At 36.4% G+C, this 12,746-nt stretch overlaps 1 pseudogene; it reads left to right on the plus strand.

The window, feature by feature from the left end:
• The first annotated feature begins 4,015 nt into the window (after window positions 1–4,015).
• On the plus strand, window positions 4,016–5,317 carry LOC118648072 (annotated as a pseudogene).
• The last annotated feature ends 7,429 nt before the right edge of the window (window positions 5,318–12,746 follow it).

The following is a 12,746-nucleotide window of genomic DNA, read 5'->3' on the forward strand; positions in this document are numbered from 1 at the left end:
TTGACAACTACGATTTAGTTGCGACACTTTGCACGCGTTAAGAGTCTAATGGTGAGTAGAAATGGTCTGATAAGTTAGCTGTGACGATCTGAGATCGTAACTACTCTTTGACGCTATTAAGGAGCAGAGACACCCCCAAACCAACCCTCTATTCCCTGAGGAGTTTGCGCGTGACCGTTTAACGATCCGCGGCCATCTTGGACGCATGGCGTCGGTGTCGCTCGTCACGTCACCCAAGGGGGTTGCGGCTTCCCCGGAAACTGCAAAGGAAATCCTCGTTCTTATCACCTACGATAGATGCGATGTTGGTTCTTATCCGATTTTCCAGGGGTGCGCCTGACATAAAATAAACCCCCACAACCCTTCCGAATAATTCAACATTTCGGAATTCTAACCACTAGATCTAGAGTCTGTTGGAGAATACATTTACCTACTTCGCATTTCTTATGCGAAAAATTGCCGCATATTTTTCAAGAAAAAGTTGAGTTCTTATTTCTTCAAAAGTCTAAGTTAATATACCGCATTAGATAAACTTGTCATTTTTTGCGCAGGATCCCAGACAAAATATGACAAAAATAAATAAAAACATAATGCGTGATTTATAATTATGAAGACAAAGGAATGCATATAAATATTCTCTATCATTACAAATAATAAATTCTTATTATGTTTGAAAAAATCTTTAAGCAGACGCGGACAAAGTTAATGAATAAATTTTGAAGATTATATAATATAGCATTGAGCTATACTTTTTCTTATCCCCAAAGTAACATGTAACATATAATGTGTGTTTCGTTCGCACATTCTTTTCTTTTTTTCCTTTGAATATTTCATTCGGTTCGAGTGTACTACGTGGTTATATTAAACACTAGATGTTTGGTTAATCGAAAATTACACGTAAAAGGAACGTAACATTTTAAAGAAATCTCGGATCGATCTTAACGGCATGCTGTAATTTCTGCGATTCATTACCGTCGGATGTGAATGAAAAAGAGAGGAAAAGAAAGTCACGACTGTTACGCGGGGCGCATAGCACGAGCGCCCTAGCACGAGAAGCACAAAGAGCGCCTCCTTGCGTTTATCGATCTAATTGTCGGAGGGCTTAATTGCGGGGGATGAGAGACGACCTTGAGGAGGGTCGTCGCCGTTACCACCACCTCCGCCACCACCTCCGCCGTCGAGACCGAAGTTCGAGCTGGGACTTCCGTGAGAGAAGGTAATTGCGAAAGTGACCTGCCCCCAACGAAATTTGCCTCATTCCACGAAGACCGAGCGCCTTGTTAATGAAGAAACCAGAACCGTTGCACGTGTTCTGATCCACGTGGACCGGAAACCAACGTTCTCGCGCATTCTCAACAAGGACACGGGAAAGTTGTGTGATGTATTTTTATCAATGCGTGGCAGGGATATTATCAAAATTATAATTATGAAACAAAATATTTCCCGTTATTTACTCATTTCAGATATTTTAGAAATCAAGTATTAAAGAGAAACATAAAAGAAAAACCGGTTTAAAAGCTTTATGTATATGTTATAACTACTACATTAATAATAATTATTATTAATAATTTAGTTGCAGTAAATGCAGTAATTGTAATTGATATATTATGCCATAAAATAAAATATCAAGTAACTACCATGGTTTTTCCCATACATCATAAACTGTAATTATTATCGATGTAATATTATCCATTTTAACGCAACATTTACTATTGTTCTTAACTTAATGACACTCTGAGTAATCGTAATTTTGCTGAAATTATATAGATAATTTAAATAATTAATAGATAAACTAATAAAAGATTGTAAGATATTTTTTATACATTTTTGTTAATGCTAACATGTGTATATTTTGTTAATTTATTTTAATTTTAGTTAAATTAATAATATCATCAAAGTAGTATAAAAACAATTAAAAAACATATTCAATCTTTTCATACGTTGTAAATTCTAAATTTTATATGTGTTTCGACACATATTGTAAATATTCAACGTTGTATTTGTTGTATTGCAAATTAAAATCCAATGTTATAATATCATAACATTAATAATAATAATAATATTGCAGAGATATTAATATGAAATATTGACCGTAAGTTGAAAGATGTATATTGTGGTGACAGAAAATGCGCGGAAGGGGCCGTGGTTGGGGTAAAACGAATAAGAAATAAGGACGGTTTCGATTCAAAAAGTCAGAGCAACTGCAGACGCGCCGAGAAAGAGAAATCTCTCAGCTCGTAACCGGTATGTCTCCTTTGATGGGAAATCCGTGAAAAGTCGAGATTGAATTATCCTACCGTCGTCGCAGGAAATAGATGCGGACGAGAGAGCGAAACGAGAGAAAAAGAACTACAGACGAATACGGAAAGGGATGATGCGAGAGTGGGCGGAGAAGAAGAAAAAGAAGCGAGAAAGAACGAAAGCGCGGCAACAAGGAGGGAAAATGAGAGAAAATAAAATATAGCCCGGCCATTGGCGCGACTTCGTTTTCGTACATTTTATTTGAGCAATTGGATTTATTTATGCGGGTGGCCCGGGGTTGGGGAGCCCGAGAGGGTGAGCGAGGCGGAATGGCGGCCGGTAAAGGAGTTTCCCTCTTTTACCACCCTCGTCACCCCACCACGCCCTTTCGCTGTCCGGACTCCGCACTTTATTGTATATTTAATTCCTTGTTGTTTATCTCCGTCCCGTTTTCGTACCTCGTGCAGGTTTAAACAGATATTTCAGCAGCAGAAGGCCGTTGCGAGGGTAAAGAGACAGTGAGACAGGGTGCAAAAATAAAAGGGAAATGAGAGATATAAAAGGGGTGATAAAATCTTGCCGAAGATGGTATTGTTACTATTTGAATTTCGCTCCCCTGCATTTTCTGCCGTATTCTAGAATTGCATTCCTGATATGTTGAAATTCGCGGAGAGATTCAATGATAAAACAAAATAAACTATTAATACAATTGATCAATAGTTATTATTGTAATCGCCGAACGTGTTCATCGACAAAATACTTGAGAATCTGCGTTACAGATAAGAGAACTGTGATGATAATAAAATAAAAAAATGGCAAACATTAGTATTTACAGAAGTTTTTACTTTACAACGACATGGCATAAAAGCTGTTTGAAAATGTAACACAAACATTTTAAAAATACTATAAAATAAAAAAATGTTATCTCCTAAAATTACATCGATCAATATTTGGGTAACATTACTTCCACTTGGATACAATAACGTGGCAGATATATGTATACGTCGGTAAACCATGTATTATTCTATCAGAACATTCTGTGGTTAGTCTAGTCAAACAACTAGATCAATCCAATAAATTCTGGTAGAAATTGATAGAACCAGTTGGATACAAATGCAGAATAACTCGCTTCCGCTTTTGAAACCACGAGTGCCAATTTAGCCCGAGCCAACGCCTCACGCCATTGTTAAACAATATACATTTCTAGGGTTTTTATAACAAACTTGAATGGATCGTGTATCAGAGAAATTGTGATTTACAATAGAAATATGACACAAAAAGAATGTAAATGCTGCAATCTTAAGTGACGTTTTATAACAATCGCTTTTTTTTCAGCAAAGATATAATTTTAAAAATGTGTCGTGTTTTTTTACGAATTTTCTTCAGTCGTATTTTCGACTTCAATTTTGGCATTTGCGTCTTCGTTCGTAAAAGTCAAATGACAAAAGTGCAGCTTTGGTGAAAGAATGAATGCACCAGGAGCCACGGAGAGGATAGGGGAACTGGCTTACTTCCGGTTCGCCTATTCGCGCCATCATCCGGCACGAGCTGCATTCTCACGCTCATCTACATACTTGGCTATACATCAATATTCGGGGCGGCCGAAAAACGGATCCCGCTTTGCATACTGGACCCCCCGCTCGTGTCATTTCTTCTTTCGTAGGGATCTCAGTGGGACATCGCGTGGCAGATCCTGAGAAAGGAGTCGCGCAAAAATACACCCCGCGGATCCGCCGCTCAAGTCTACGTACGTGTCGATTAATGCATGAAGAAAATGGATCCAACACATCCATGCTTTCGAGAATTGTGTCGCGAAGCAGTCATGCTAAACGAAGTATGAACGAGTTTGATCAGATTTTCCTATTACTGTTCATGTCTTAAAAGGGTGACTTCTAATGATTTATATTTCTTTATTTTATTTATACATAATCTAAATTTTCATTAAAAAAATCATAAGTAAAAAGAGATAATTCTAGGAGGAAAATTCCCATCATTATTGTGAGATATTTATGCTGAATATGAGATGATGTTTTTGTATGATTTTCGGGTCGTAAGTTAAATCGATACTGAAGTCGGAACGACACAAAACACGTTTTAATCGCAGACACAACGTGCGGTTAGTTGCTTTCTTGCGAGAGATCGACTCCTTCATTCTTCCTCGTAATTATTACTCTTTAACAAAAGATCGTGGCGCGAGTCTGGAAGAAGGAATGTGGATTGCGTAATTTAAATAATTCAAGAATGACCCTGACCTCGGTTAGGTTAGGTTACGGGGTGACCTGCAGCCGGCGATTACAATCACAATGCACCGTCAAGTTCTTAGGGGTAAGACAGGTAGCGCCGTCTGACCCGCATACATTAAGTCGAAATCATCGGAGTATCTGCATATCTATATATAAACATATACCTACAGAAAGATGAAAAAATTTCCACAAAACGACTACCGCGTACTTTTTAATTAATCATCTTTTGATGCCTTAAAGTTGCAATTACTCAAGTGTTTTCTTTCTCACCTATCTAAGAGAGAGAGAGAGAGAGAGAGAGAGAGAGAGAGAGAGAAGGCAAAATAAAATAAAAAAAATAAAAAAGTAAAGTGCCAATTTGAATTTTTGAAAGTTGAATTTAAAACGACAACGGTTGCATCATTCTCTTGCATTGCATTATCATCATGCTAAAAGCAGAAACTGGACCTATCCTCCACGGTACACGTAGGCCGAAAGACCGAATATTTAACCGGCATGCATTTAAATGGCCCGATTCGCAACATTAACATAACGGTAGGCAATTCCGGACGTCAAAGCTTGACTGCGTTCTACGTTCAAGGGTACGCATCTTGCCGAGATCCCACGGTGAGAAGTTAAATTGTTCGGTCTTGAAATCGGCGATTTCGAATATAGGAGGATAGCTAATGTTTTCTAAATGACATGCAGAGGATGCACATGGCGTGGAACTGCCGTGAGAAATTACGATCCGCTCGCTGGATCAAAGGCTTTTCGACAATTGGAGATATGCAAAGTAGGATTCACAAAATATGCAACCGTTTACCGTTGTGCACATATCGGTTATAATGTTGTGAAAGACGTCAAACCTTATGCAAATGATATAAAGATCACAGAGAGAGAGAGAAAAGAAGAATTATGCAAAGAACCGAAAAAATATATATAGTATGTCCTGTTACTTCATTAATACATTTGTTATATACGCATTTTTTAATTCTTTGCAAATTTTCAACAAAACAATTTTAATAATTAAAATAGAATACAAAATTTAAAGTAAAGAAAGAGAATATAAAAGAGTTTCTAAATAAATCAATAATAAAAATAATTTCCGTTATAATAATTAAATATAGCTATATATTTTTTATTTATATATTTATATCAACTTACTGTTTAATTTAGTTATTTAATTTAATATTTTATTTTATTTACTAAAAGTAATAGGTAGTAATATCTACATATTTGTTATTATATAAACATGTACATATATGTGTACTTGTAATTAAACTCGTTTGTAATTTATTTATAAATTCAAATGACATACTGTTGCACTTTATAATCGATGGCGCAATCAACATTTCCATTTCATCGACAAAATTTGTTATACATTCAACGCGTGATGTTAGTTATCATAATCCAGTGATTAAATAAATACATCTAACTACAATCGTGACTAGCTATTCACAAAATTCATCTGATTTAATAATTATAATCGCGTCCAATACTTTATTTGGAAAATCTATTCTATTCTAGTAAACATGTTTCTGTAAGAAATGATTAGCATTTTTAACTTAACCGGGACAGGTTATGTATTAAATTTAAATGACATCAGAAACAATCTAACACTATTTGCTCTACGCATCCTATGATAACAATAGAAGAATTAATTTATTAGTTGAGTATAAATCTATATTTAATTAATATCAACTCCATGTCAATATCGCACAAATTATTTACGAGCAATCTGGGATGTATTGATTGCATCATAAAATACGAATAACTGAAAATATTTCCGATCAATGACCGCCTCGTTGTAAACAGTGCTACCAAAAATATCCAACAGCCATCATTAATAAGATATATCTAATAAGTCAATTTTAATAGAATCCATCGAGATTCTTTCAAATAACGAGAATCTATCGGAATTTTTAGCGAAAATGGCTTATCAAAAATTGCGTATATATAGAATATCATGTGAGAGTAAGTTGAAGAAGCATCTCATGTCAATTTTAATTAATTTAAAAACGTTTCATTTTAAAACGACACACGGTACTAATAATAGCATCGCGATCGAGATTCATTGACGAATGGCGTGGCCGGAGCAGAATTAACGTTTCGATGCTCGGAACTAAACGGCTGAAGGGTTGTAAGCTGGTATGCAGATGAGTCGACATGGTCGACCCCGGAGGCGGATGTTGGCAGTCTGCAGCTACGTAGACAATAGACCAGTGCCATTATGTCCGTCGAATCCTAAAACCCTATAGAGTCGTTTCTTCTCTGTCTATTATCCCGTTGGTGGCAGGCCACATTGTGTATCCGGTCTGCCACGGGACTACGGCCATTGTCGGTCCACCTAATTATTCCAAATCTTCCGCTCGTTGCCGGTAACTCCCATCCTCTGACTCGCGAAATTTCATCGCCTCTAAAGCTATCTGGTTTGGTCGCGATTTACCCGATCTCTCACCCTCTCATTTTCCTGTCCGATCAAGTTTCCGCGAAATCAGATATTTAATGACCGATAATACCCACCCCCCCCCTCCGCCCTCCCGCTTTCAGCCTCTCTCTCTTTTCTCTGCTCTCATGCTTTCTCTTTACCTCTTTCTCTCTCCTAATCTTGTTTAATGTAATACTGAATTATTTTTGATTAATTCAAGTATACAAAAAAATAGGACTGTATACAGGGAACATTTTTAGAACATTAAAGGCGACCTACAATGTGTCACGAACATTTCGTCGCCAGTCACAAAACGATTGCGACAGCCAATCAGAAACGTCAATAGTTCCATTGACGATTATATATATATATATATATCGCACTTTAAATTTTCAAAAATTAAATCGTCTCCTTTTTTATAATTTTTAAATTTAAAACAAACTTACCTCTGGATCATTTGATTCGGCCCTCTTATATGTAAACAAAGGAGCCAACTTGTCATAAAGGTTTACACGCTCATGAAGATCTTTGAAGGGATTTTTAGTACTGAAGAAGTCGAGGTCGATGTCTAAGATATACGGAGTATCTTTTTCAGGAAGATATTGGCGCAATGCTGAGCTGACAGCTGTGAAGTCGTCTTTCTGCAACACAAGTATCAAACAATTCACGTTATAGTATACGTCAACTTTTATGTATACTTTTAGGTAACATTTCAATATTTTCAGTATTTTTAATATTATATTGAGATTTTAAATGGGTTAATTTTTTAAAATATTAATCGGATGTTTTTTCTAACATTTTCCTTTAATTTCTATTAAACTTTATACATTGAATATTTTACGTAACTGTAACAATAACGAGTGGCTCGGCGCAGTTTTTTACAAATTTTTTTACATATTCTATATTTTTCATCACTAATAGTCGTACTATTTTGGCCATTTGTCACTGAAAGCGAGGTTATTCACTGGATGCTATCAAGTGATGAAACACGGCATTCAGTTCTGCGAATTAGCGACGCTATATTACTCAATCCTTTTTTTGACGCTGCTCGCTGAGCGCTGACATCACTGGAAACGTTGAACGATAATTACCAATAAAATGATCGATTGCCGATGTTATATTGACGACCCATGGTCCAATTTTCGAACGGGATTTTCACCACCATAGGAACACACGGGGCGGTCGGCGAGGAGAGATTGGCGACGTGCGCAACCGTTCGTATGAACCGGATATTGTTCGTAGCGGGGCAAAACGATGCCGCCCGCGTATAGAGGGTTTTTGTGACGCGCAAAAAACAATGACTGCACTCGAATTAATTCTGTTAGAATTGATACTCGGGCCCGGCACTGGGATCGCAATTTGCATGCGTTCACAACAATGAAATACAACGGCGAGCGCGGGGTGAGATGCAATACTATCGCGAGGAGACGAGGAAAAAGGGGGGAAAAATGAGAGGAGGGGAAAAATCAACAATCAGACTGAGCAGTGGCTCTCAAAACTTGTAATGTTTTTCCCGTGTCGACAATTTTTCGAAAGAAATCTCACGATCAATTTACGTCAACAAAAAAAAAACTTAAAGTGTAAAAGAGGCAATAAAAAAAATAAGATATTATCGAAATCAATCTTTACAAGTATAATAATTTGCATTTTGTAGAATAATTATTTTACGATTTACAAGATATGTTTAGTAAGTAAAATCGTAATTCGCTTTTTTAACTTTATATGAATACTTTCTCATAGTCTATTCTATTTTTTTATTAAACATTTTAAGCTAAATTAAGAAAGACCAGTAATTTTGAAACAATCGAAATTATTGAAATTTTTTAATGGGCGCAAATCTAAAATGCATAACATGCAATGAGTCACTTATATGTGCAATGCTCAAAACGTCAGGTTACAATAAAAAAAAAGAAAGCATATTCTACCTTATTTTGAAATATTTTCCGAAATCGAAAGAAATCCATCATGCCACCTATATTTTTCCATACATTTAACATATTTGTCATTAAATATTGTGATATGGGCTTGAATCACGAATAATACAGCTTGGATACAGCTGCGGAATTTTCTGAAGCGGAGCGATTATTTTTTTTTGTGTGTTCCCGATCTTGTGCCACGTCAGCTGATAAGAGCGCTCGTTTTGCGCAACCTTCGTATCACGCTCTGCAGATGTTCATCGGTCTTGTGTCTGATTTAATGCGACCGTACGATCTGAACCAGACTGCTTGCGTGGCGTATCCATCCAGTTGACAATGATGTCAACAAAGGCAATGCTCTTAAATGCGTTTTTAATTACAATCTTTTATACGAAGGAATATCTTTCTTCGTGCTCTTTTTCTTCAGCAACAAGTCCATATAATTTGTACTCATTGCATACAATTATTTTAATCTGCATCACGTATTTCTTACGTTCTCATAAAAGCATAATAATCACAATACTTGTGCAAACATCATGATGTCGACATATCACGGATGGACAAACCGCAAAACACATAACCGCAGAAAAGTTATTTGCGATTCATATTTGAACAATTTTTCAATTGTATTTCAGTTCTATCTCGCGAATTCGTACAAGCGACAAGTGAAGGGATGAGGGAATAACAAAGCGAACGTACGTGCAATATATCAGTCGAATAATACACAAAGAAATATCGAGTGATTCTTTTTACAAGTTGTCTTATGAATTATGTTTAGTGCAACAAAGAAAAGACCGCGGACTGTATACGATGGCAGTAATAATCAACGAAGGAATTTCCCTGTGTCACATATTGTTTTTCAAGTAATCTTTGATAGTTTTTCCTTCTGATAGTTTTTCTTTCTTATTTGAATAATGCCTCGGGGGCATACATTAACATTTGAAATTTCCTTCGTATAAATCCTTCGTTACACGATATGCACGAACAAATCGCATAAGCCAAGTTAAGAACTTTCCACTCAATACAGTGATTAATATTTGCAAACGAAACGTCATTATGCTATACATATATTTCATTCGCGATAATAGTTACAAGTGTCTAATGCGGCATGTATAATTTATCGCGTCAAGTATTTTCCTCAGCGAACGTTATGTTTTTTATGGTCGTCTTCAGGTTCCAATCCACACTATAAAATTATATGAACAACAAGAATAAAATTTGTACGATTTATGGAAATGTATACGTTATAAATCGTATAATATTTTTACACTTGTTGTCCATGCAATCCGACATATTTTATTTATAGCGCGCGCATGACGTCGTGTTAATTTGTTTCTGTCAGTTGCGGCGTATCTTTTATTATATCACGCACAAGAGAAATACGATAAAGTATAAATATTGCACATTATTATTAACAACTGCCGATTGCAATATAGGAAAACGCTCAAAGAGGAATGTCATTGCCGGCTAAATTTAAATTGTTCGAGCGCGATAGTCGGACGTTGCACCCGGCGTAAGTGCAATAACACAATCCGTCGACTTCGATTTCGGCAGATATTTTCGTCCATGCGTCGAAGTTAGAATATGATTGCAATAGCGTCACTTTCACACGAGTGAGTCACGCAATAAAAGATACGATGCAATAGTACAAGATTCACATGAATATTTGTAGTTTTAATCTTGTGTAATTTTATGTAACCCTAATAATTTCGTATTAACATTAATATTTGTAAAATGAGCGAAACAAGCATAGAAATTTTCACTAATTTTCAAAATAAAATAAAACAGTAACTATTGTATCCGTTTTAACGTTGAAACTAATTTTTCCCTCTTTCGTATTTTATTATTCAAATAATTCGTATTCAACTGTACATTTCCTGAAATATCTAGAACCTTTCACATTTTTAATTGCTTCATAAATTTAACATAAAGCTCCATTCTATGTCTCATTATTTCGACGTCCTTTTTTAGTCCTTGATCCTCCGAGTTTTAAAATTACAAATACGCTGGAAAAATTTTCTGCAGTTTCTGTCTGACAAATTTGAATAAGCGTATTTCGAAGAGCAATTAGACGGCGTGGACTCTGTATTCGCGCAAATAAAATGCTTGAATAACGTCGAACGAGTCTCGCGAGGAGCACGTGGCAGCTCGCAAAAGGCTTACGGCTCTATATATGTCTACGACAGAGAATCGTCGGTCACAACCGTCGTCGCGACCGCAGTTAACGCGAATGCCATATGCAAATGATTGCATTGTCTTGACCTAAAGTGGCGTGATCTCGGTCGGTTTATTGTGCTTTCACCGGCATCTAGAGGCACAGCCTCGCAAAAATTACAGCTTACTCATTTACACCAGCTGCACAACGCACACGCCGCGTGAAAATACGCACATTTTTTTCATTAGACGAGCTTCTATATATTCTAAGAAATTTAATAATAATTGTAGTAAATAAATCAAGAATTTATTTAGATCGTAAATCAAACTCCAGATGTTCGTAATAATTTCCGGTTAACTTAAAAACTAAGCTTCAGCCTATCCCGCTTGATGTATAATATATCAAACGTGTACGAGTTTTGTTTTAATATTTCTCATTCTTATTCTTCGTTTCAAATTGTTATTAATGTAACTTTTTCTTAACTATTGCACTTTCCACATATATATATAATTCGTAGAAGTGTATACATAAATGGGAATATGTGATGTGGAAATGTTATTACGAGCACTGCAATATGGTAAGCTCGAGTCTGCGGGTTCGCTAAGCCTAAATGATCAATCATGCCTGCGGGGATTACTCCGATATTACGGTATTCTCCGACATAACAGACATCTATTTAATAAATCTCGGAATTGGAGTATGCTCGTTTTCTATTATGGGCATAGTCTGTTTCAGTAATAGCGATGCACTATCTTGGCTTCACAAATGGCCTTCGTTATTTAATTAATTATAGAATTGTACAAAATATGATATATAATATATATATATACTAATATACATCCATGTAATTATGTAAATATGTAATTGTGTTAATATACATTTATACGATAAATTAATATAATATATATGAGAAAGGCAATAATCATGAATATTTCAGTCTTAAACGGATGATTTTATTACATTAAGTATATTATATTAAGCAATGTGTATTTGAGAAAAAAAATCCTGTACTGTTTGTTACTTTTAACAAATGAGACGCTTCGAAGAGTTTTTATTGGCAGAAAATTATTATAATAGATTTCTATAAAACCCGATACACGGCGACGAAGCATCTGTATATGTAATCACAAATTATCTACTTCTTCAATCCGATACGCATTCGCTCGCTCGCAATGCAATGAGTCTGCATATACGGCGAGCATTACGCAAACGACCGAAGTGAATATCCAAGATTCGACGCAGAAATCACGTTTTTATAGCGCCCCGGTGTTGCGTCCCGCCGATAATTAATTAATACGTGTTACGCAACGCGTGGGCGGTGCCCACGCTTGTTGCTCGATGACGCTTGTATCCATTGAATTAGTAGAATTTGCAAGCGCACCACGCTTGCCTTTACTAGCGGCGCTGTTGGTCGTCTTTCAATCGCGCGCGCAAATCCGCATTCACGATATGCAATCAACAGCGCCGCATGAGCTCGATCGCTCGCTCGGGTGCCGATCCTGATGCATTGTTCTTGCACATGGTGAATTAGTCTCGCGGATGGGGTCGGCGGACGGGATCGACGGTGTGTTAATTAAAACGATACCCCCCTCCCCCCCCTAACCCCTCGTCGACACGCGCGAGAATTCAAATTTCGCACATATGTCAAATATGGTGCTTCACAAGCTGTTTTCTTTTACATGCAGCGCATTTTCCATTATGTGTAAATTAATCTTCTCTTAAATCTCAAATTATAATCTCTGGATTTTTCACAATACAAGTGTAATTTAATTGTATATACAGAA

Source organism: Monomorium pharaonis, unplaced genomic scaffold, assembly GCF_013373865.1.
Source record: "Monomorium pharaonis isolate MP-MQ-018 unplaced genomic scaffold, ASM1337386v2 scaffold_156, whole genome shotgun sequence".
Classification (NCBI taxonomy): Eukaryota; Metazoa; Arthropoda; class Insecta; order Hymenoptera; family Formicidae; genus Monomorium; species Monomorium pharaonis.